This window comes from Lonchura striata, chromosome 12 (assembly GCF_050655825.1).
Source record: "Lonchura striata isolate lonStrDom1 chromosome 12, ASM5065582v1, whole genome shotgun sequence".
NCBI lineage: Eukaryota > Metazoa > Chordata > Aves > Passeriformes > Estrildidae > Lonchura > Lonchura striata.
In genome coordinates this window covers 5,641,511-5,664,112 of record NC_140714.1, presented here as the reverse complement: position 1 = coordinate 5,664,112, position 22,602 = coordinate 5,641,511, and the positions used below count along the sequence as shown (strand labels likewise).

Sequence of the window (22,602 nt, the reverse complement as noted above, 5' to 3'; positions counted from 1 at the left end):
ATTTTACTCCCCAGTTTGCTTTGTGGCCCTTTGAATTACAAATATCAAAATATCACAAGTATCAGTGTGATCTGCTCAGTAATACTTGGAGCAGCAACTCCCACGATTAGTTTTAGATGAAGCATGGATTGATGATTTGCCTCAAAACTATGAACAGTTTTTCCTCCTTCCCTCCTCACCCTTCTTCCCTACTCCTTTGTGAATCATCAACAAGCACCAGATGCCCTCTGAAATATGAAAAAGGGATGTACCCTTCTAGAAGGAATTTCTGAAAACCAGGTAAATTGGATACTTCCAAGCAGTTCTGCTTAGGGAAATGGGTGGCTGCTCCTGTTATTACCTGAGAATCTTCAATCAAGAGTGGTAATTTGCACACCTGAGGGAATAAATATGAAGCAACTACAGCAGAATATGCCCAGGTGGAATCCACAATCAGGACTCTCTGGCTAGAAAGACAACAAGAATTTTTCCTCTCTTCAGCTGAGGGGGTCTCGCTGCTTTTGATAAAACCAAAGGAGGCTTTCCCACTGTGTTCAGAAAACTCCAGGGTTTCATCTCTTGCAAGAAGAAGTAATACATTAATGGGAAAATCTTTTTCTAGACTGATGCAGACTTGTTTCAGGTACTTGCTAATTGACAAAGCAAGCCTCAAGAGCCATCTAGAGGTTGTTTGGCAAGACTCATTTTTATTAATTTAAGACCGTGGCTTTCCCATGTCAGAAACAAACCCCTAGTTCTTTCAGGTTTTTCCCTTATATCCAGCATGGTAAATCAGGAAGACCTCTAGTTATCTCACTTGAACTTCAGCACTGTAGAGGTGGTGTCAGAGCAGCCTCCCCCTTCACCACAATACAGCTTTTTTATTAATGAGCAGCTGCATTCCTGTGGTACAAGAATAAAGTGTTACAGGAGGTGCTACGTGAGGCAGAAAGCATTTGGCATGAGGATTGTGATCTTGTGAGCTCCAGACACACTCCAGGGGAAAACCAGGACCCAGTAAGGCAATGAACAGACTTTGCAAAACTGGGATTTGCTATATGATGATGCTTTTGCAATCCTGATGGTGTTGTCTGACCCAAACCTGGCTTCCCTTTAAGTCAGTGTGGAATCAAACCAAAGTCAATACCTGAACTGGATTTGCTGAGGGATGGAAAGAAAAAGAGGTTTGCGTGAGATCTGTGAGTTCAATCCCACAGTTTGCAGATAGCCAAAATGTGGCAGCCTCCAAACAGACAGATTCTTTTTGGGGCAATCATGGGAGATGTTTTTGAGGTCCTCACATGGCTAAGAAATAAAGGAGAGAACAGGGTTTTGCAGACAAGGTGATGGGAACAGTCCTTCAGTCCTAGCAGGTGTGTGTTTCAGTTTGTACCTCCAGTCTTTGGTGGATTGTGCTTTTATTCAGATTTCAAGACATCTTCAGACATTAGGGGTTTTTAGTGTGAGCAATGGAGATAATTTTATGTGTTGGGTTTAAATCTCTGTTTGTCAGAAAAGAACAAGTATGACCTTTTACTAAATCAGACTGAAACCACTTCCTGGCACCCTTTATTCTCCAGAGAGGAATCCAATGAAGTTCTTGAGTAAGGTGCTTTGATGTTATTCCATCTTGTGTTCATCTCAACAAAAAACTTGGACTTGAAGGTCTAAACATACTTTTCCAAATCAAAACTTTGCAGTGACGTGATAAACACAGCTATACCTATTGAAAACCTTCTGAGTAGGAAGCACATTTATATACAGAAAGAAACACAGCAGGAATGTTATGTATTCACTTTCGGTTAAAACATGTACTCTGGATTTAGAGGAATCTCTTTGATATTTCCTGTGCAATTAATCTGCTGGAGGAAGTACTTGAATGCCAGACTGGAACTACAGAAACACAAAGGGGATGAAATGCTGATGTAGCTCAGTAAAACTGAGCCTACAAAGCTCTCCAGAGCTACACAGATACTGAGATTGCCTGCTCCAGGGAAAGGAGATTCCTGCAACTTGCATTTGTTTGGATTTTCCACCGAGGCTGAGTTTCTTGGAGAATGAGAATGCATCGAGCAGCAAGAGAGGTTTAATTTCAGGATATTACACCCTGCTAAAATGTTTCTAAAGTGATAAACCAGGCAGCTGCCTAATGGAGTCCCAGGGCTGCAGAGCCAGCCCAGGCACAGCTCCACTCCTGCATCCTGCACAGCCCCAGCACAGCCCAGATGTGGAGCAGAGGGGAGCTCCTGCAGATGCTGCTGGGTGATGCCAGGGGCTCTTTGACTGCTGGGAGAGGCAACCAGAGGTTTCATCAATGCCTATTATGAATGAGCTGAAGTGAGATGCTTCCATAAGGGATTTCTGTCTTCAGGATGCATAAACTGGCTCGATCAAAATGCTGAAGGTAGAGAGAGACAACAAAGATAGAGACTTCAGGGGGGCTGCTGTTCTGTTTATGCCAGATATTCCAGCCATGACTCTGAGTGTCAGTGAGAGCAGACAAACAGTGGAAATCTGAAAACTGAAAATCATGGCTAAAGTGTCTTTCCAGCAGGGGTGTATTTCTCTGTACATCTGAATTCAGAACACCGGACGTGAAAAATATGATTTAGGAGTTCTAACCTTTAGAGAGACAACTGCACAAGAAAATGTGTTCTTGTAAAAGATGCCAAAACACAAGTTCACTATAATGCAAGAGCCATATAATTAACAATAAGGAACAAGCAAAACACGAGAAACACAGCATGTAAAAATAGAACATAGAATAAAAATACATGTGTACACACACACATGTATTCATATATGCAATATGAATATGAGGACAGCATCTCCTGGTAGCTCAGCTATGCTGCACAGTCAACAGTGCCATATGTAACCTATCAACTTGAGGAGATCAAAATAATATAAATTATTTAACAGTGTTTCTCTTATGGCCATGGCCAGACCTGACCCATGGAGAAAGGCAGGGCTCTCACTTGGAATTGGCGAGTTGGTGTAATATAAACATAGTTAGGTGAATATTTATAAATCTCTGACTTTTGCATACTCACACAGAGCCTAGAACTATATTAACTTCTAGTCAGTACTAACAAGAGCTCAGAAGAGCAGACCACCCAGTTAATCAGTGATCCTGCCTAAAATTGTTCAATGGTCTCTTGTAAAATGCAATTTTAAACTGTCTTTCCTTAACATGATAAAATAAACAGTGGTGGTCCTCTGACAGAAAGCACACAATAATGCTTCAGAGAGTTCATAGCATTTAGCACTTTTAAATGAAGTTACAGATTGAAACTCAACACAAAACTCTTAATAAACATCACAAATCAGGAGTAAAAAAAAGTGGTTATTTCCTCATTTGCCTACTTAGATGGATTTAATAGAGATATTCTTCACTGAAAAGAAAAGAACAATGTTGCAAAACCCCAAATCTGAAACTCCAGGCCTTAATGGCTAAACCATTGTGGGGTCTTTATTCCACATCCTCACAGTAACCATTGCCTTCAGGTAACATCCAACTCCCTCCACTGAGAATAAGCAAGATCAAAAAAAAAAAAAAAAAAAAAAAAAAAAAGACAATAGTAGATAATGAATTATTGAGAACAAACTAAACCAGCAAGTAAACACCATGTCTTTTAAAAAGCAGGTTTTTGATGTCTTTTGGAGCTAAGCTAAGTTGCCCACAGTCTATTACAAGTCTGATTGCTTCTGACAGAGGGCAACACTTCACACAAAGAGCATAAAACACTCTTAAACATCAGAGAAAAGCAAGAAAGAAATGCAGATGAGACATTAAAAGGAGCATCTTGGGCTGGATGTTTGCTTTCTTTAGTAAAGTCACATCTGTCTGCAGCATGATCTAGGAGTGATGAGGTCAATGTTTGTATTTCAGAGTAGAATCAGGCTCTTTTCTTCACCCAGGGATCAGTGTTCTCATTCCCAAGTAGTCCCAGAGAAATGAGTGAGATTCCTGCAGGGTAAGCGGAGCACTCAATGTGTGCAGATTGCAGGTGCATTTATGCCCAATTTCAGAGGTAACATATTCTCAAAATTATCAACAAATGACTTGGAGTTTTCCTTTGTGTGACACAATCGTAAGACATTACTTTTTAATGTTCTTGTAACACATTTGCAGTCCCACTCAGCCCCCAGAGAATACTGCTGTGTATATAACAGCAAAATTTGTGATATATAATCAAAATCTACAGCTTTCAAGGAAAAGTATCCTTTAAAATTTGCCATGCTGCCAGCTACACTGAGCCACACACTTTGTATAATAGAGACCAGCCTGTATATTTGAGAACAGCTATAAGTAAATATAGAACCACATCCTACCTGTAGATATTTGCTATATGATTTTTCCTCACTTGCAGGCCCCTCTGTCCACAAATTACAGGCTAAGATGTGGTCCAAAGCCAGGAGAATACTTCAGAGCTTTCTTTACTTTCTTTACTTTTCATCTCTTGAAGCACAGCAGTCTAGCTGTGAGCTCAACAAGATGTTTAAATTCAAAATCTGTGAAGCTGACAGACCAAGAAAGAGGAGAAAAAAACACACAAGAATAAAAATTTCAGCATGTGCCAATGTATAAATGAAAAGATGTCATGATCCTTTCTCTAGACCATGATCTCTGTAACCCTCTGACTTTGCTAGCCTGAACTGAAGCTCCAACATTCCATCTTTCCCAGCAGCATCTTTGCATGACACCCAGTGATCCTGCTGGAGGATTTTCATTAAATTCAGATGTTTTCATCTGCTGCTTTTCATCTGTGGCACCAGGTTGCCAACTGCATCAGACTGGCTTTTATCAGCTCACAGTCTTGTTTGTCACGAGAGGAGACAGAGCTCAGATGTACTGAGGAAAAAATCTGTCCAAAAATGTTTGTCAGGAAATGTCCGTGCTTGGAACAAAATCGTCTGAACCAAGATGGAGGGCCTAGGGCTCTTTCTGATTATGGATTTTGTGGATTTTTTAAAATTAAACTTACATTTTATGGATATCCCAAATCAGCAGCTGTTGTTTTAGTTCCTGGTACATCCACACACATTTTACTCTTCATCTCAAAGAACGTTTTGCAGAATTTAACCTATGATTTCCATACTAGCAGCTAGAGATTGCATTATATGCTCCAGATCACCTATAGATTTTGATATTTTAACACCCAGATATGACATGGGGTCCTGAAAATTAGGATATTTATGATGCCAAATGGTTGGTTTACACAATTGCTGCTCCATGGACTGAACTTATCAGAATAGCAACATCCTTCCCAGCAAAGTTTGCTATTTTCCTAAACAATCAATTCACTTCAATCAAATAATTGAAGCTATTAATGTCATTATGTTAATTAAAATACATTAATGTTTATACACTGAACCTAGAATCAGATAAAGAAGAATGGCATATATTAAATTCACTTAGAAAATGAAAATTTCTTTCAAAATGAGTTTGAAAGGAGAGCACAGAGCTACTCACCAGTTTGGTTTGACACAGAGAAACATTTTCAATTAAACCAAGGAAAAAGATGTTTCTGAAAAATTTGGAATCTTTAGTTCTAGTGGTTTTTTTTTTAATGGAATGCATTTCACTTTGCTCTTCTCGTGTTTCAGTTTGCCATTTCTAGCTGATGCTCCTTCATTTTCTATTTCAAGACTACTTTTTTTTCCTCTGCAAAATTTAATTATTTGTTTTGATTAAACAGGCAGAAGATAAAAATACACTGCTTTGGGCAAACTGATTATTTCAGATGAAGCCAAAATCACTTTTTTTTTTTTTTTTTTTTTCCCCATAGAAAACAAAACAACAATAAAAAACTAAACAGTGTCTTCTACCTCAGTCACCCCGTTCTTCAGCCTGGCTGGCACTTCCCAAGGGTAGAGGTGAGATGAGAACAAGCAGGGAACTGAGACTTGGAACCCTTGAACTTGGATCTTGCAGGACATTTATGAAATATGATGCAACAATTCTACCTGTGAAATCTCCCAGCTCAGCTTGTTGATGCTAAAATTACAATAGGTCCAGTTCAGACCAATATTTCTGTTTATTACATCTCCAGCTGCCTCTTTACTTCAGCTTTAAAGGTCTCAGGGCAAGAATGTCTGACCTGTAGGTGAAACACTTCACTTCAGAATTCTTCCTCTGGTATTCCCTGGTGTCTGTCCCTGACAGTGCCTGAATTTCCTGATTTTCAGCCCACTGCCCCTTAGGCACAGCCAGCTGTTTTCTGCCAATGCCAGAGCATGCATGACAGGCGTAACATAATATTAAACACATTTTATCCATGGACTCTTCTGGGCTATGTTTGCTGTGTCTGGGCTCCTTGCCAAACCTCTTGGCACACCCCTGCCTTTTGCAGCATCCAGAATGAATTGATGACTGAGACAACTTATATGATGGAGTAAAGTACCCTTACTGGAAGTGACAACTGTGTTCAGGTCTAAGAACTGGTGAGTTACTTAAAAATCAATTTTCCCTATTAGCCAATCAATAAACTAAAGGCAGCTTAGAGGTCACTGGAGCAAAAATATTTCCCCTGAGTCATGAGTTGGGTTCACAAACAGCCCAGAAACCAAAGACCTCCACCCTCCCAGTGCTGAAGAGCTCACACTGCAAACACCCCTTTTGTCTATAAAAATGCAGCAAACATGGCAACAGTGCCCTGGGATTGCAAGTGAACAATCCTGGGAGGAATTCCACTGAAAAAATTTTTATCACTTTTTTTTTTTTCTCTTCTGCATTGCTTTCCACTTTGCTTAAAATACTCTTTACCTGGTGCCTTCTTTTCATGATAATCCTGGTTTAAGCCGTGTCAGGTATGACTGATAACATGATATAAAAAAAAAAAAACCCCAAAACTAGGGGAGGAATAAACCCAGAGCCATTCTGAGCAGAGCACTTTCAGTGGCTGGAGTCCATGTAAAACACAGAAGTCTCTGCAGGAAGCTGAATTTGAGGATTTTTAAACTAAGTCTAGGCTTTAAAACCCTTGCAGACATGAGAAAGGTATTGAATATCTGCACAGAAAAGCCACAAAGCCACAATTTCCACTGATATGCTGTGTTGCTGTACATAGAAAATTTTGAATATACACCACAGTGTAATTTGTTTGCTTTTTTCACATATGGGGACTAAATACCAAAGTATTTCATGAATGGGGAGCAGGCCCAGGCTTCTGACCCACAAGGGGGCTTCTAGAGATTTTCTTGGTTGGATCTACTCTGTTCCTTGAGTATCTCATAATCTCAGAATCCCAGAATTTACAGCTTCAGAACAGCTGTAAAATCATGAAAGGTGCAGTTAACCTCATTTAGAGGAACAAATCTTTGTAAGGCACAGGAATAAAAAGTGATAACCCCTGAAAAAAGGCACTCCTGCCACAGCTTCCTTCACTGGTTATAGAATATTTTTTCTTCTTTTGTTTTGGACACACACAGAATAATTGAGGGGAAAATTCTCCCTTGGGAATTGGTCTTGAACACTGCTAAAAAATTATACCAACTGCACAGCAAGCACTCGAGCTGCATGAAGATGAATGGAGGGGCAAAAATGTCTAATATTCCCTGAAAGTTTTCTGAGGTTTTTATGGAGAAATTCAAGCCCATGTATCTGCTAAAATAGCCATTGCTGTGAGTAGTTTACCTCACAGAGAAGTTCAAATGCTCTTTTTATTGTGTGACAGGGCAGAAGTATTCACACCCATCAGGTTTACACACAGACATAATCAATTGCTGCTTTTCTGACAAAACTCCATCACTGTAAAAATGCTCCATTAAATGCCTGGCAATAACATTCTGTAGATGTTTTATTGAAAAAAACAAGTTTCTATAAGCCAAACTGCACACAGCATACTGGTAAAAATGGGAAATAAAATGTTCATGCAATGGAAATATGTTCAAACCAAAAAACACTGGTGTAGAAAACACAGAGAAGAGCTCAGTAAATAAGTTTACTCCAGACTATAAAATTCTTGTGGCAATCAAGAAAAGCCTGGTTCAGGTGGTTGGTTGGAATGATATCAGGGAGATTGGCACCAGGAAAATGACCTTTGGTGCTCTTTCTCCTTGAAAGCTCTGTTCCATTCTCATATTTACTCTGTCAGTAGCTCAGTTCCCAGAGGATCTATGTCAATATTTTTTGGAAAACATTTTTGTATGACTTTTCTTAACAAAAATTTATCTCAAACCCACCAGATTTCTTCCACTGAAAGTACACTGGAAATATTTTGTCTCTTTTAATTGCAAAAAATGTTTTGGTTTTGGAGGAAAAGCTCCATGTTTTCCAGAGGGGAAAACAAACCTATTTTCTAGGCAGTTATCCCCCATCAGCTGCTCCTCACCAGGCCTCCCACCCTCCTGGGAACTGAGCTACATCAAAGCAGACAGACCCTTCTCTCTAGCTGTAGGAATTGGTTTTGGTATTTTCTTTTACTCTGTTGACAATTTTCAAGCTTCTATTTTAGTTTCTTTTTTCTTCAGTTTTTAGTATAAATTGTCCCTGGTCTCCTAGTTTATATTTCATTCAATTTTTCCCATGGTGGTGGTGGTGGTTTTGATTTTGTTTTCTCCTGTGTTGGTCACTGAACCTTGGCTCTTGCATTATTTCTTACCTATGCCTTCTGTAGTAAATCCCCACACAGCCTTTGAATCCTTGAAGACAGAAAAACACAGAGCCTTTGAGGAGATTGTCACCTTCTGGATTTAGGAATGTGTGCAGCCCGGTGAATAAATCCCTGCTCTTGTCTTCAGGTTTGCCACACTTACCTCTGTGACCCAATTTTAAGGGAATCCTTTACATTAAGTTACAAAACTCTGAATTATCTCACCACCCAGGGGTTTTCGTTATCCCACTCCAAATCATGTATATATTTTTTCTTGTTTGGAAAGCCTTGCCTATTCAATTTATCCTAGGAAAACGTATCATCAGGAAAACATCCCAAAATACGATTATCTTGGGATAATCAAGCTGGATGCACTGAGTAGCACTGAGAAGCTAAAGATTAAGTTCCAGGGGACTGAACTGGTACTGCTGGCTCTTGAAATCCTGGACTTGGAGCAACAACTTAGACTCATTCCAAAGTTGTAGAGATTATTCCTCTGGATATTGCACAATGCAGCAGACTGGGCTATGGAGTGCTCCAAGATCCTGTTTATTCAGTGCATAAAATTTATCTCTGGGGGCCCCAGCTGAAGAAAAGACAAAACAATTTTCCCCGTAAAGTTTTACAGCTGCTCCAAGGGTCCTCCACTAAAAGCCTCCACACTTGTGAAAAGGAGAAGAAAAGGAAAATGAGGATCTGCTCCCAGTTCTGAAGTGGGAGTAATCGCATTTATTTTATTTCCTTTTATTTGAGACTAATGCTCTTTAGAATAGAGACCACAGTGCCAGGGAGGTTCCTCATGATGTGCACAAGGGATTGCTGAGAAATTTTGATTTAGAGCCATGTGTAGGATGAGGGAACAAACCCCTGAGTGCACCCACCACTGTGCACACCTTTGAATTTGCTCTGTGGGGAATTGGCTCTGCCACGCTCAGGAGAATGGGATGGCCCAAGAACGTGGCTGTGGAGCTGCACCAGCTTTCATCAGCCAAAAAGATGATGACTTTAACCCCTGTGGAGACCACCTTGGCATGTCCACTCCCCTGCTGTGCCCAACATTCAGCATCACATTATAGCTCCTAAACACACGTTCAGCTCAGGGGTGTTTGCAGGGCCTTTATTCAAGTGGCTGCTTGAGGAAATAGAAGCAGATCTGCAAAATCTCAGCGTATAATATATTAGAAACAGAATAAAATTCTCAGGGGGATCTTCACTGGGGCCAGTGGGATGATTCAGGGGATTATGATGAATGGCTACTGCCCTTTCCTTCTTCCAAATAAACATTTTTGTCCCTCTCCACTGGAGCTGGGCAGCAGATGCAAAATTACAGCACAGAAAAAGAGCATAATTTGCCCATAAAAATGTTGCAATAAGTTGTTATATAACTGAAATGCCACCACCTTTAGTGCATCCACCCACTCATTTTACAACCAGTTAATATTTTTCTGAACTTACACGTCGTATTCTATCCTGCCGCCTCTGCAATCTTTTTGCCTATTTTTCTGCCAAAGCCACAAGAATAAAGCTGTCAACATTGCAGCTAAGCCATCTTTCTTGTCTGGCAAATTGTCTAGTGGAGACTATAACCTCCTGGCTGCTCCACTGCATAATGTAAGTATCCTGTCTTAACAAAACAGAATTTAAATATTCTTTAGATACAAGATATCTGCAGGCTTCTGTGCAGAATCAAGTTAAATATATTTCCCTGACATTTTTTACTTTTCTCCTGTGGGAATGGCACCGACATTCATATTAAGCTGAACACGTATTGACATGCTTAGAGAGATGTTATATGGCTTTTCAACTGAAATATCTCCAGGTATTTGAACTGCAATAATAAATATGGCCACTCCTGAGGGAAGGAGGGAGCAGCAAGAAAATCCCCTGAAGAGTGTGATTAAGAACTGAAGTGAGCCTCTGGCATACAGTAGTTATGCTTTGAATGTGATTGGGATTTATGATTTCAATTAATGCTGGAGCACAATTTTAGAAAGTTATTAGCAAGCTCCTGGCTGAACAGAACACAGTTCATGTGTGCATTCCTCCAGATTAGCTTTATCATTGTGTTGTTTACAAACACTGGATCCTCTCAGATGTGTTTTGGGGAGGCACAGACGACAGCTGCAGAAGAGCCACATGGACCAAATATGTGGCCTCATCTGTGGGGTAGTTTTTACTGTATTGGAGGAGCTTTAATTTTACATTTGAGAGACCAAAAGAGAGAAACTTATAAGAGAAGAAAGACCAGTCTCTTTTTCTCTGCTTTTCCATGTTGTGTCCCAAGAAAGGCTCTGGGCTGTGTGTTCGTCTGAAATTTGCTGTATGTACAACACCAAGGAGCTGGGCCCTCCTGAGGTTCACTTACAATTTACAAACTGACCAAGGCCTGATGTGACTCTCTGTGTGGGCTTGTGCTGTGTGTACCTATATGCATTTATATCTTGATATTTATATATTGATAAATATAAACATGTTTTGGCTTACCTTTTTTTTTTTTTTTTTTTTTTCCTATAAACACAGTTCTCCCCATCTGCCTCCTGATTCTAGAATTTCAATGTCATCTGTATTTGGTAAGGCCCTGTCACCTCAGGCAGGGTCTGCTCCTGGGGATCTCTGTGCACCCAGAGAGAGCCCAGGAGCTGCAGTCTGGGTCCTAAACTTGTCTTGGCTCACTGAGCTGAATAAAGCTATTCATAAAGGCAAAAAAAATCAGGTGCAAGTGGCTGAAGGCTTGGGGATTAATGAAGCATTTGGAAGGGAAAGCAGCAGAGTTTTCTCAAGGCTGCCCTGGACAGCTGGGGAGGGGCACAGATGCCCTCAGGTTGCTGCTGCCTCTGGCAGCAATGGCAGCAAGGACCAGAACCTTGTCCTCCTCCACCCTGGTCACTCACTGTCCCCTGCTTCAGTTTCACATCTTCTACAAAAAGCAGGAAAGGCCCCTCGTTCACTTCTGTCAGGTACTAACAAATATTTATTCATGCTTCATTATGTAGCTAGGTCAGTGTAAACACTTTGGTTTCTAAGGATGGCAACAATCATTCTTTCTCAGAAGAAATACCAAAATCTCCATTTAGACTGGGTCTTACATAAATCCTCTCTCTCTGGGTTTATATGGTTGAAGAATGAATGCAAGGGACAGCAGAATTATACCTCCTTGCTTTCCTATTGCCAACACTGCAGTATTTCAGACAGAGCAGTTTTCTGTGAGAAGCATTTCCTCTTTTATTTCAAAGCCTGATGCCAGGCTTGAAGCAACACTGTGGCTGCCAGCACATCTCACAGCCACTTTGGCCAAACAATATCTGCCAGAGGGGAGAAAATCTCACTGAGGCTTCAGGCACAACTCTGTGACAACAATAGAGCAATTAACTTTTGAAACCAACCATTTCAATCCATGCATAACAAGAGGAGGAGAAACCTTGCACCTGCATTATCTGCTGCATCCTTGAACCAAGACACGCAAGTGTTTTAAACTTTGTGAATTAAGATTAGACTACAGAAGACACAGCTGATCCAATGGAGAAGAGATTCTGCTTCACACTAATATGTTACTTGTGATTCCTGTCAAGGCTGTGGGAAGGAAAATCTCTGAAAAATCATGTCTTCCTTAGAAATTTTGACATTGTGAAAAGCACAGTAGCAGTGCCTTTTGAAGTTTTGCTCTCAGTGGGCTTCCCATGTGTCCAGGCTATAGTACAGCAAGGCTCCTGGACACAGGCTTCACAATTTTGGGATCTCCACTGAGGCTGGGAGCATGGAGCAAGAGGGAAAGAGGCCAAAGGCAGCTCTGTTTCCTTCAGATCACAGAATTCTCTGTGCCAGCTGCCTTCCACCCAGAGCAATGAGAGGCCCAAGACAAAAGTATTGGTGTAAGTTGAGAAAATTTCTGAAGCACTTCAGGGGTGTCTTTGGTTTAACCCACCAGATACACTGGAAAAGGAAAGGAAAATGAAATCCACAGCTTGTGGGTGCTCTTAAAGCTGATGTTAGTCCTCCACAGCCTCGAGCATGTTCTTACTACTACTCTATATTATGTTTTACAGTTTCAGAAAATTGTGAACAAAATGGTTTTTGGCTTGTTTGTTTTTCCATATATCAAAGGCAAAGCTTCTCCCTTTGCTTCCATTGAATCTCAAACTGACAAGGCTGCTCTTCTTTAACAAATCATAAAGCACCTTATCCTGCCAAGACATCTTTGTTTGTGCACCAGCCACATCAAATGCAGTTAGTGCAGGGCTGGGAATACTGTTTATTAGTTAACCACAGCTGCAGAACTAGCAGATGGAGCAGAGCACATTTTTGTTGAAGATCAGAAAAGTAATGACTACTGTTCTTTTCTTTTTCATTTTTAATCTGTCACTGCTTCACGATGGAGTTGCAGATTTCGTTAGAGACTTCATAGACTGGTGCAGAAACCACTGTATCCATTACATTTAATTACTCCCCCATTTGTTTAAACAGTGAGTGATTTTGTTAAATTGAATTGTTTTCCTCTGCAGCTTACATGAGAAAGGGGCATTATAATTACAATCAGGTTGGCATTTTAAAGTTATAACATTTGTAAGCTACAGCAAAATTTTCCAAAGCCCTGTAGAAATTACATGCATATTTAAATGCCAACAAAATTTGCTCACATGCCACCTTTAAAAATTCTTTCTCAGTTCTGTGAGCTGGAACTGAGATCCCAGCTGAGGAGTAACAAATCAAAATGACTGAGTGGGCAGCAAAACCTGCATCCTCTGAGAGCCCCCAGAGCAGAGACAATGATGCACTGCCAAGGAGACAGCAGTAGGACTGGGGCTGCTCACTGTTACTTGGAACAATTCCCCCTGGCTTTACTAAAAGCAACAAGCAGAACAATAAACAAGAAATCAGAATTTTTAGTCTTTTCATTTCTAGCAGCCTGTCCAATGAAGCAAGTGTGCTACCATTGGTCTTACCAGGATTTCAGGTCATACCACTTCTCTTACACTGATGAAGATCTCCTTGTGTTTCCAGCCTTGCACTGAACCTTCCACACCTCCAGCTTCCATAACCACACCTAAAGCTTCAACAAAATCCAGACCTGAGGATCTGATCAGCCTACAGCTTCCTCAGGGGCTGATCTGGTGACAGGATCCAAGGGAATGGCATGAAGCTGTGTCAGGGCAGGTTTAGGCTGGATATTAGGAAAAGGTTTTTCACCCAGAGGGTGGTGGAACACTGAACAGGCTCCCCAGAGAAGTGGTCATGGTTAATCAAACCTATTGCCACATCCTGCAATGGATGTAAATCAAGTTTATGGTCTACATGAAGAAATGAGCTTTGTCAGGGCTCTTGCTACAAAACACATCAGTAAAAATGTTAATTCCATGAAGGACAGAAGATCTGCTCTTCTGCAAGTGAAAGTGGGGATGAGCAAAAGGAGTAACTGTGTGAAGTAATTTTTCACTAAGGCTAGCAGAAAAGTGGGGTGATAAGAAACAGTTTTTTTCTGATTTGGGGTGCTCTATTGCACTGGTCAGGGGAGGTGAAGATGCCATAAGCCTCTCTCTCCCAGAATTACCCCAAAATGTCCCTTTAAGATCACAGCAAGACTACAGATGTGTTCCTGCACCAACTAAATGTTCCTCCATGACAAGAGAAACCTTTGCTGTCCATTTAAAGAAGCTTTAGCCAGCACCAAATAAAGGCCCTTCTCCTCAATAAGATAATGTTTAGTTCAGGTTCCTTCCATGAGTAGCATTTTGCAACCTGAGTGTATTTCTCTGCTTGAAGGTATTGGTATCCTGAAGAAAAATGGGAGAGGTTTCCCAGACTCAGAATTGCTAGGAGCTGCTAGGATTGAGGCAGTGAAACCAAGGCTCTGAATGCACAGAATCAGACTCTGCCAGCAAACTGCTGCTCTGTGCTGTCCTAGGGATGCTCAAACCCAGCCCAGGCAGTCACATAACCAGAGGCAAGATTGCTTTGCTGTGAAAAATAACTTGCCTGCACCTCTGGCCTACAATGCATGGCTTATATCCAATATTAATGTGCTATTGATGTGAAGATTCACACCAATGATAGCCATAAAAAAAGGTGGATCTTTTATCACCTGATGGATTTGAAGGAAGAATGATTCCTCCAGTCTCTCTCTGCCAGGCTTTCCCCCTCACCATGCCTCTGATGTGCACATTGCAGCTGAGCCAAGTCAGGCATGGAGCACCACAGCTGCCAAAACAGTTAATTTTAATTAATTCCACAAACCAACTAAGGCAGCCCTGTGGGAATCCAGGGCTTCCCTCTGGCTGCCCTGGCAGGTCTGGGACCCTGGCAGGGGTCAGGAACCCCCCTGGACAGAGCCCCCAGAGACACTGTCTGTGGTCTCTGTCCATGGAAAAGAGTTTTCAGTCTTACAGGATGAATTACCAGCTCTTAGTGTTTGATATCAGTAATAATTAAGTGTGGCATGGGTGCAAAAGTAAAATTTTAGGATTCTAGTTGAGGGGTCCAAAGGGGACAAGATGGAGGAAATTGGGTGTGCCTTGTCCTTTTTCTCCTTCTCCATGCCCTCCATGTCTCACTGTGGTGTTGGCATTTTTCTGTTGGTTCAGGCTGGGGACACACTGTCCAACGTAGGTGACAGATATTGGCACGTTCTTGTAAATGCAGCCCAGGGAGTTTCTGGTATTTAATGTTTGTCACATCCCACTGAGGGCAGAGCCCCACACGCTGCCCTGCAGGACAGAGCTGGGCAGGGCAGCAGAACATGTGAGAGATAAACAGAATAAACAACCTGGAAACCAGCACAGACCAATTATGGCTTCTGCTTTGGCAGGGGGCTGAAAGACAGACTTTTTACAACCTCAGAATCATCAATACCACAGATTCTGACACAGCCCCACTTTAAGAGTAGGGGAAATGCTGAGGATGAAATCCTGCAACAGTGTTCCAAATACAGGTTTAGAGGTTTAGCCAGGTAGTTTTTACATCAAATAAATTTTCCTGAATAGCAGCTGGATGATCTCTTTGCTCTGTAGAACCTGGGGATGAAAAACTCACTAGAAGGTTGAACCCATGCATCTCTCTGAGATTATTTCTTGCAGGAAGATGAAGCTGTCTTCAGCATCAAAAAAGAAGAAAACAGCATTAGAGTCAAAACATTCTTTGAAGACTCACAGAATTCAGACACAGTGAATTCCTTCTGTTTCTCCTCCTCATGACCACATTTGTCACAGACACACTCAGCCTACATCTCTCTGGATACTAATCTCTGTGGTGTGATTTTGGTTTACATTCTAGCAACATGTCCTCAGGAGATATGTCTAACCTTGACTAAACCAAAGGAGTCCAAAAAATCAGTGGATCTACATCCAACTGATAAAAAATTCTACATTTTTCTTCCCACAGACTACTTGCAATTGCCACCCACTTTCTAACCTTTCCTGTTTTGAATCAAAAAGAGAACACAGTAGTCAGAGAATTGAATTACAAAGTAGTGAAATAAGTCAGAAAACTGCACAGCATCAGTCAGAACAGAACATTGCCTGTGACACAGGAGATTTTTGATGCCCCATTTTCATGACAAAAAAATGTGCAACCCTAGTGCCACCCAAAGTTTTCACAATGCACTGGTGAACTGACTGCAATAATGTGTGCTGGGCACTTCACCTGTCCTCAGATTGGACTTCACAAAAAGGGCCACAGCAATTCTGCCAGAAGGAAATTGTTCTTTCTGAAACAAGCACATATGCAGCAGAGGACAAATCCCTTCCATGTAGAAATCTGTAAACAATGAACCCAAATCAGTCAGTTTAAAATTATTTGTGTTTTACTTCTATGTCTAATAGGATCCCAAGTGTCTGTACAAGCTGGATTTATCAGTTTAAAGCATCTTTAACTCAGGAATTCTAGAAATCAATCAAAAACTAACTCAGTCTCTAGGGCAGATAAATCTTAGAGGACATTTACGGAACTCTGTGCTCTTGAAATAAAATCATCTTATATATCCACATGCCAAAATGGGCCACCATGTATCCACATTTAATAAGGTCTTGGTAGAAAGCTGGCATAGGAATATTTTCCAATTAAGATATTTAGGTGTATCTTTATCCAATACAGATAAACATACATCAGATATTTATATCAGGTATAGTTATAGCAGAGAAACACACACTAGAATTTATTAAATGATCCCACTAAAAGTTTTATAACTGCACAGTGTTATGTACATGCCATGCACAGCCTGAACACAAGAGATTATCAACACATTCTCTATAAGTGTCATTTTAAATTTGAAAATAATTACTGGCACTACACTTTATATGATTTTAAATAATTTAGGACATCATCTAAAACTTCAGTGCCCTCTTAAAAGTTATAGCTCCAGTAATTTCTGATTCATAAAAAAACATCTGAAGGCTTTATTATGCTTTGGGCTCCTGAATACGAAGAATTTCTCCTTGCAGAAAGACTTAAAGGGTGAATAAGGATGAATAAGAGATATGAATAAGGGTGAATAAGGATGAATAAGAGATGTCTTATTTATTGACTTACAGAAGTATTTGTAAAATACAGTTGGCTGCACTGATTGTAGATATGTCAGATTATTATTGTCAGAGGCACCCCCAGACCTCCAGGTTAAGAAGGGCTAATGTATTTCTAAATTTCCAGATGTACTTCTTAGCACTTATGCATGCTTTTGGCTACTTGGAATTGCTGTCAGAGAAGGGAATCCTTGAAGGAGCAGTGTGGTCTTCCACAGAGCCCAGATCAATGGCTCTGGGAAGGGAACCTCTGATCCTCTCACAGGATCAGTGGCAGATGCTTGGCTAATTTGCTCCTGAAAACCTCCCACAACAGAGTTTCTCATCTCCTCAAAGCTGGTTTTGCCTTGTCTTGCTTCCCTACATTTCTGATGTGCAGGCTACCCTGGGATTCACCGGAAGGATGAGCAGCACTGGGGAACATCTCTCACATCATGCTGCCTCCTCCCCTCTGCTGGTGCTGCCAAGGTCACGCTGAGTACAGACACCTGGGAGAGAACAGCATCCAAAACCCTTCACAAAAAACTGCATTTTAAAGACTCTTTCACAGGAGACATTTCCAGGAGGTCAGAACTCTTGCCAGTGGAACCCCAAAACGCAGCCCCTCAGAATGACACACACCCCTGGGGAGTGCCAGCCAGGGAGTGCATAATCCGTGCTCAGGGAAGTCAATGCTCATTGAGGCAATTAAATATCATGCTTTATATTGCTGTCACTTGTAATTTAGTTACACTGGAAATGAAGAATGGGTTGTCTATGCAATTGCTATCATAAACGTCACCGAGTCTTTGTGGAAGGATTCACAATAAAACACTAAGTTGCCATTATCTCAGTGGCAGGTCTGTCCTCTCACAGAGCAGTAGGTAATAACTCTTTCACATTTGCAAAAGAAAGCAATATTTGCACTGCAAGGATGTGTCCTGTTAGTTTGAAAATAATGTCAATAAGGTGCTCTCCTTAGAAACATCTCCACCATCCAATTGTTTCCCAATCACAATTCATTTACTCGAGGACTGCACTCTGCTAGAGAGTGGGAATGATCCTGCTCTCATAATTACTGCTCCTATGTGCAAACATTGACAGCTCAGAGGCAATTCTGGCTGATTTAGCCAAGTGAAAGGTTAATGCTTGGGAGCTGCAGCCAGAATATTTCTTCCAGCAGGAAGACATTCAGTGTGCAATAAAACCTTCTCCCCAGCTCCTGTCGAGCCCTTGTGCCAGGGCTTTGCTAAGCATGGCTTCAGAGAGACAGAAGAGCTGAGACACAGGGACAGGAGCCTCCCTGGATCATCCAATCCTGGCACTGCACAACAAAACACCCCAGGAACCTGCACAGTGAAAATCTCCAACAGCTCTGTGCTGAAATCTCCCTTTCTGTGCTGAAATGCACCTTCCTGGCACTGCAGCAAGAGGGATTCGAGATAAAAATAATTACATTTTGTCCACTCCAAGAGGAATTTCAGAGACAAGCTATTTTATCAATTATTGGTTTGGGTTTTTTTTTTAATCTGTGGCCTCAAAAGCAGCACTCTTACAGTAACAAGGCAGTTACTGAGCACTGGTTTACACTTTTCAAGATGCTTCATTGAAGGAAAAGCACTCAAGGGAGTCAAGTTACAAATTTCTTGGTGGACAGTTATTGATCTTTCTCAACTTTTAAGGTCATCATTGGAAGATACAGGGTATTTATCATGTCTGAAACATACTAGAGAAAAAGACTATATTGAGTGATTTAAAAAAAAAAAACAAAAACAAAACAAGTTCTTGTACTGTCCCAGAGTAGAAATAAATTTAATCAACAGCTACGTAGACAGTCAGGTTATATCTCACACACACACTGGCAGCCCTCCCATATCACCTGGTGCAGGTACAGAGTTATTCACATTCACCCTGGAGCTACAGTCACACAAGACCCACACTGAATTTCAGAAATTAGAAATTTCTTCTTAGAAATACAGTCCTGTCCTTTGGGAGGTGCAGGATCCATTGGGATTTCATTCTAATCAACATTACTTCAGGCAACAGGAGATCTGTGGTGTCCCATCTGTGATGTTTTGGAGAGGACTGATCTTTGGAGAACATGATCCAGTCCTTAAAAACCCTTTGTATGGTGTCTCACACTGAGAAACCAAAAATGGATAGAGCTTAACACTCCTTATTCCCAGGCTGCATCTTGAAAGACAGAGGCTAAATCACATCTTGCCTTGGGAAGTTAATTCAGGCTGTTGTAAACCAAAATAAACAAGCGTAGAGGTCTAATATTTTGCTGTGTTTATTGAAATTCTCAGCATCTTTCCAAGGAGGTGATGCTCTCCTTTGATAAAAGGCAACTTTAATTGCAATAGGTGTTAGGAGGCTGTCTGGTGTATCAATTGCTGCATGCTTCTCCAGTGAGATGAAGTGAAGGGAATTAAAGCTGCTAATGATCATGTACATGAATACATTAGCAAACAACTAAGATAGTCCTCATGTGCATGTGCTGCAGCACAGCTGTCAGCAAAATGAGCATTATTTTATTTTTTTTTAACAGTAGCCCTATTTACTCTGCCATCAGGCCAGTATTTTTTTATCATTCTTCCATAGCCACTGATAATTACCTATATATTTTGTAAACTGCAAGTCTGTTTTCAGAGCAGAAAAGGCACTTAGGCACAGATTGACTTCAATTGGCTTCGCTGGCTGCTCCACAGAGGAACAGCCATCATATGACTTTTAATCTCCTATGAAACAAAATGATTAAACTGTCAATATCAGATTGAGCCACCATGACGGCCACCCTGATGGAATGGTGCCTCCACACTGCTCCTAATAATATGTATGCAAGGAATAGATTTTTCTTTATAATGCATGTAATTAGAATACAGGACAAAATGTTCTGTTCAAATTCATGACATGCACAACTAATAGAGAAGGAGAGAATGAGGCCCTTGGCTATTTATTTGCATGAAAAGGCTCTAATATAGGATATACTTTAGAGAAATTAGTTTTTAATCGAGGTGACTGGATGAGATTTTAACCCTGAACTGGTTTTGAGCTGACCTGGGAGAATTTATGCAGTCATAAAAGTGATGCCCTGGAAGCCAGATGGGTGTCACTTTTTCATTAATTTTTGAATATCTTGTGCAGTCAAGGGGAGCAGAAAATCAGACTTTTTAGAGGCTCACCTGATGTGAATTTGCTCTGGTGAGACTGAATAAAAAAAAAAAAGCAGATAGAAAATTTTAGAAGGAATGTATTCTTTGTAAATTTGGGTGTTGGAGGAGTTAGGTACATTGATTCAGCAGTGATTCCCCCTGCTTGACCTGTATGAAAGCAAAACCTACAGCTGTAGCTTTCTATGAATACATTAAGTAGGGCAAGTTACTCTCCCAGCACAAGTCTATTACAGACACTATTGCTCTGCAAATTTAACATAACTGATCCAACAAGTCCTTGAAGGAGCATTTCAGAACACAACTGCTGCTTAAACAGCACTGCTCATTTAATGGCTGACAGAGGAAATTTGTGGGTTTTACTGTAGATTTTGTATTAGGTCAGGGCACACATCTCTGATCCCCTGGGAAAAAGAAACTTTGAGAACACCTGAAAAGGACCTGCAGCTCCACCACCTCAGACCTTGATGAATCAGTGCTAACAGCATGAAGTGGGGACAACAATAATTTCTGCTGTGTCAGACCATTAAACAATTGCTCATTTGGCATCTTATTAGCAACTATCAGTTTGAGTCAGATCCTGCAAGTCATTTTTATACAAAAGCAATCTTTTAAATAATCAGCAGAGACTTGGGAGGCACCCCAGTCATTGCTGGTGGTGTTTGAGGTGCTGCCTGACCCTGGGCATGCATCAGGGCTGGGATTTTTTGCTTCCCTGCTCCTTTCCTCCCAGCAGTGTAATCAAACTCCAGAAGAAACTCAGACACCACCAATTCTAGAAATTCAGCATCTCACCCTTGGGAGTCCACAGCACAGGGCTGGCCACCACTGGAACCAGCAGCCAAACATTTCAGACAGGGAAGGAGCAGACTAACAAGCACAGAAACCTCACAGTGGTGAAGGACATGGAGACATAAATTATTACTCTAAAAGTCAACCCATTAATTAGGGAGAATGCATAATTTCTTTCTGGTTTTAGGCTTTGAGGAGGGCAGAGAAGAAAGAACCTTTGATGAGTGGGGAAAGGCAAGGGCAAAGTGTCTTCTGGTGGCTTAATGAAGAGGTCACAGCAGCGGGGGGAAGGCAGGGTTTGTGTGCAGATGAAAAGGGTGTTTGTGTGAGCAGGCCAGAGCCATTTCGGACTTTATCTAAGTTTTGGGCAGTTTCACAGACAATCTGTCCACAAATTTCTGTGCTAATTGCTAAATCTACCTTTTTGGGGGAAGCTCAGCTTCCAGTGTATACCATTACTAAAAATTAATAACATTTTTTACAATATTTGTCTCTTACTGGAAACTCTTCCAAGTCAAGTTCTCCTGGAGGCTCATATAATTTAATGCTTTCACATCTGACTGTCCAGAAAAGTGTGTCAGTGCTCATTCCCTTTCCATACTTTATCTTCCAGCACTGCCAAGAGCTTTTGTAAACATACTTATTTTTTATCTTGGAAAATAAAAGCTAATAAATATAATTAGAGAAGATAATGCAATGATTGATTCCTCATAACATCAGAGAAGAAAGGTGAGTCCTGAAAGCATTTTATCCTTCTTGGGGAATTGAGCCAAGTCTTAAATAAGAAAACAAACACATATAAAGGACCTCAAAAATAACCATGAAAGAAAGATAAAGACTCTTCCCCTGATACTTTGAGCAGTTGTGAAGAGAAGGAATAAAACTGAAGTGCAGAATATTGAAACTATGTGAACTCAGAGGGAAAAAAAAAGGGGGGGAAATAAAAAGAAAAAAGGAAAATACCTGCAATATGTGTTGTTCAGGCATTGTGAGACCTATGACTACCAAGAGCAAGGCTGACTTATTTCAGAGAGCCCCTTAAAACAGCATCCAGCTCTGCAAGCTGCCTTTCTGGAGTTCAGCTTTTTATAACAGGCAACCCTTGAAAACTCAGTGGGGCTGAGTTCCATCACCTGGGGAACTCAGAGCTGACATCAGCAAAGGGTCCTTGACACCTTTGACAATATCTTTGTATCTGGTGACTGTTTGTTCCCAGGTCAGTGCTCACCCTCTGCTGCTCTGGAGAAGAAATGTAAAAAAACCCAACAAAGTTACTCGTGAGCAAATCCAAATACTGTGCAGAAACTCGTGGGCATTCCCCTCTAACCACATGTGCTGTCCCAGCCTGGGAAAAGTGGCATCCTGGATGGAGAAAAAATATCTCCTGATTGCTGTGAAACCCAGAAGCAGCAGCTCTGTGAGCAGCTCGAGGCTTTCCTGAGTGCTGAGCACATCTGCACAGCACCTGGCACATCTGGTAATTTCCTGCAGTGATCATGCTTGGGCCGCTTGACACAGCTGGATTTTTTTGTTTCTCTTCTATAATTCCATGATCTTGGCTGTTGAAAATGGGAAATG

The 22,602-nt window shown here is 41.1% G+C and overlaps 1 long non-coding RNA gene across 1 annotated transcript in view; it reads right to left on the bottom strand.

Annotated features, from left to right (window-relative positions):
- Positions 1-22,602, bottom strand: part of LOC146766235 (uncharacterized) — an 81,978-nt gene that overhangs the window by 46,732 nt on the left and 12,644 nt on the right. The window contains exon 2 of the long non-coding RNA XR_014958107.1: positions 4,312-4,499. This is a non-coding gene — a long non-coding RNA (uncharacterized LOC146766235). The remainder of the gene's footprint in view (positions 1-4,311; positions 4,500-22,602) is intronic.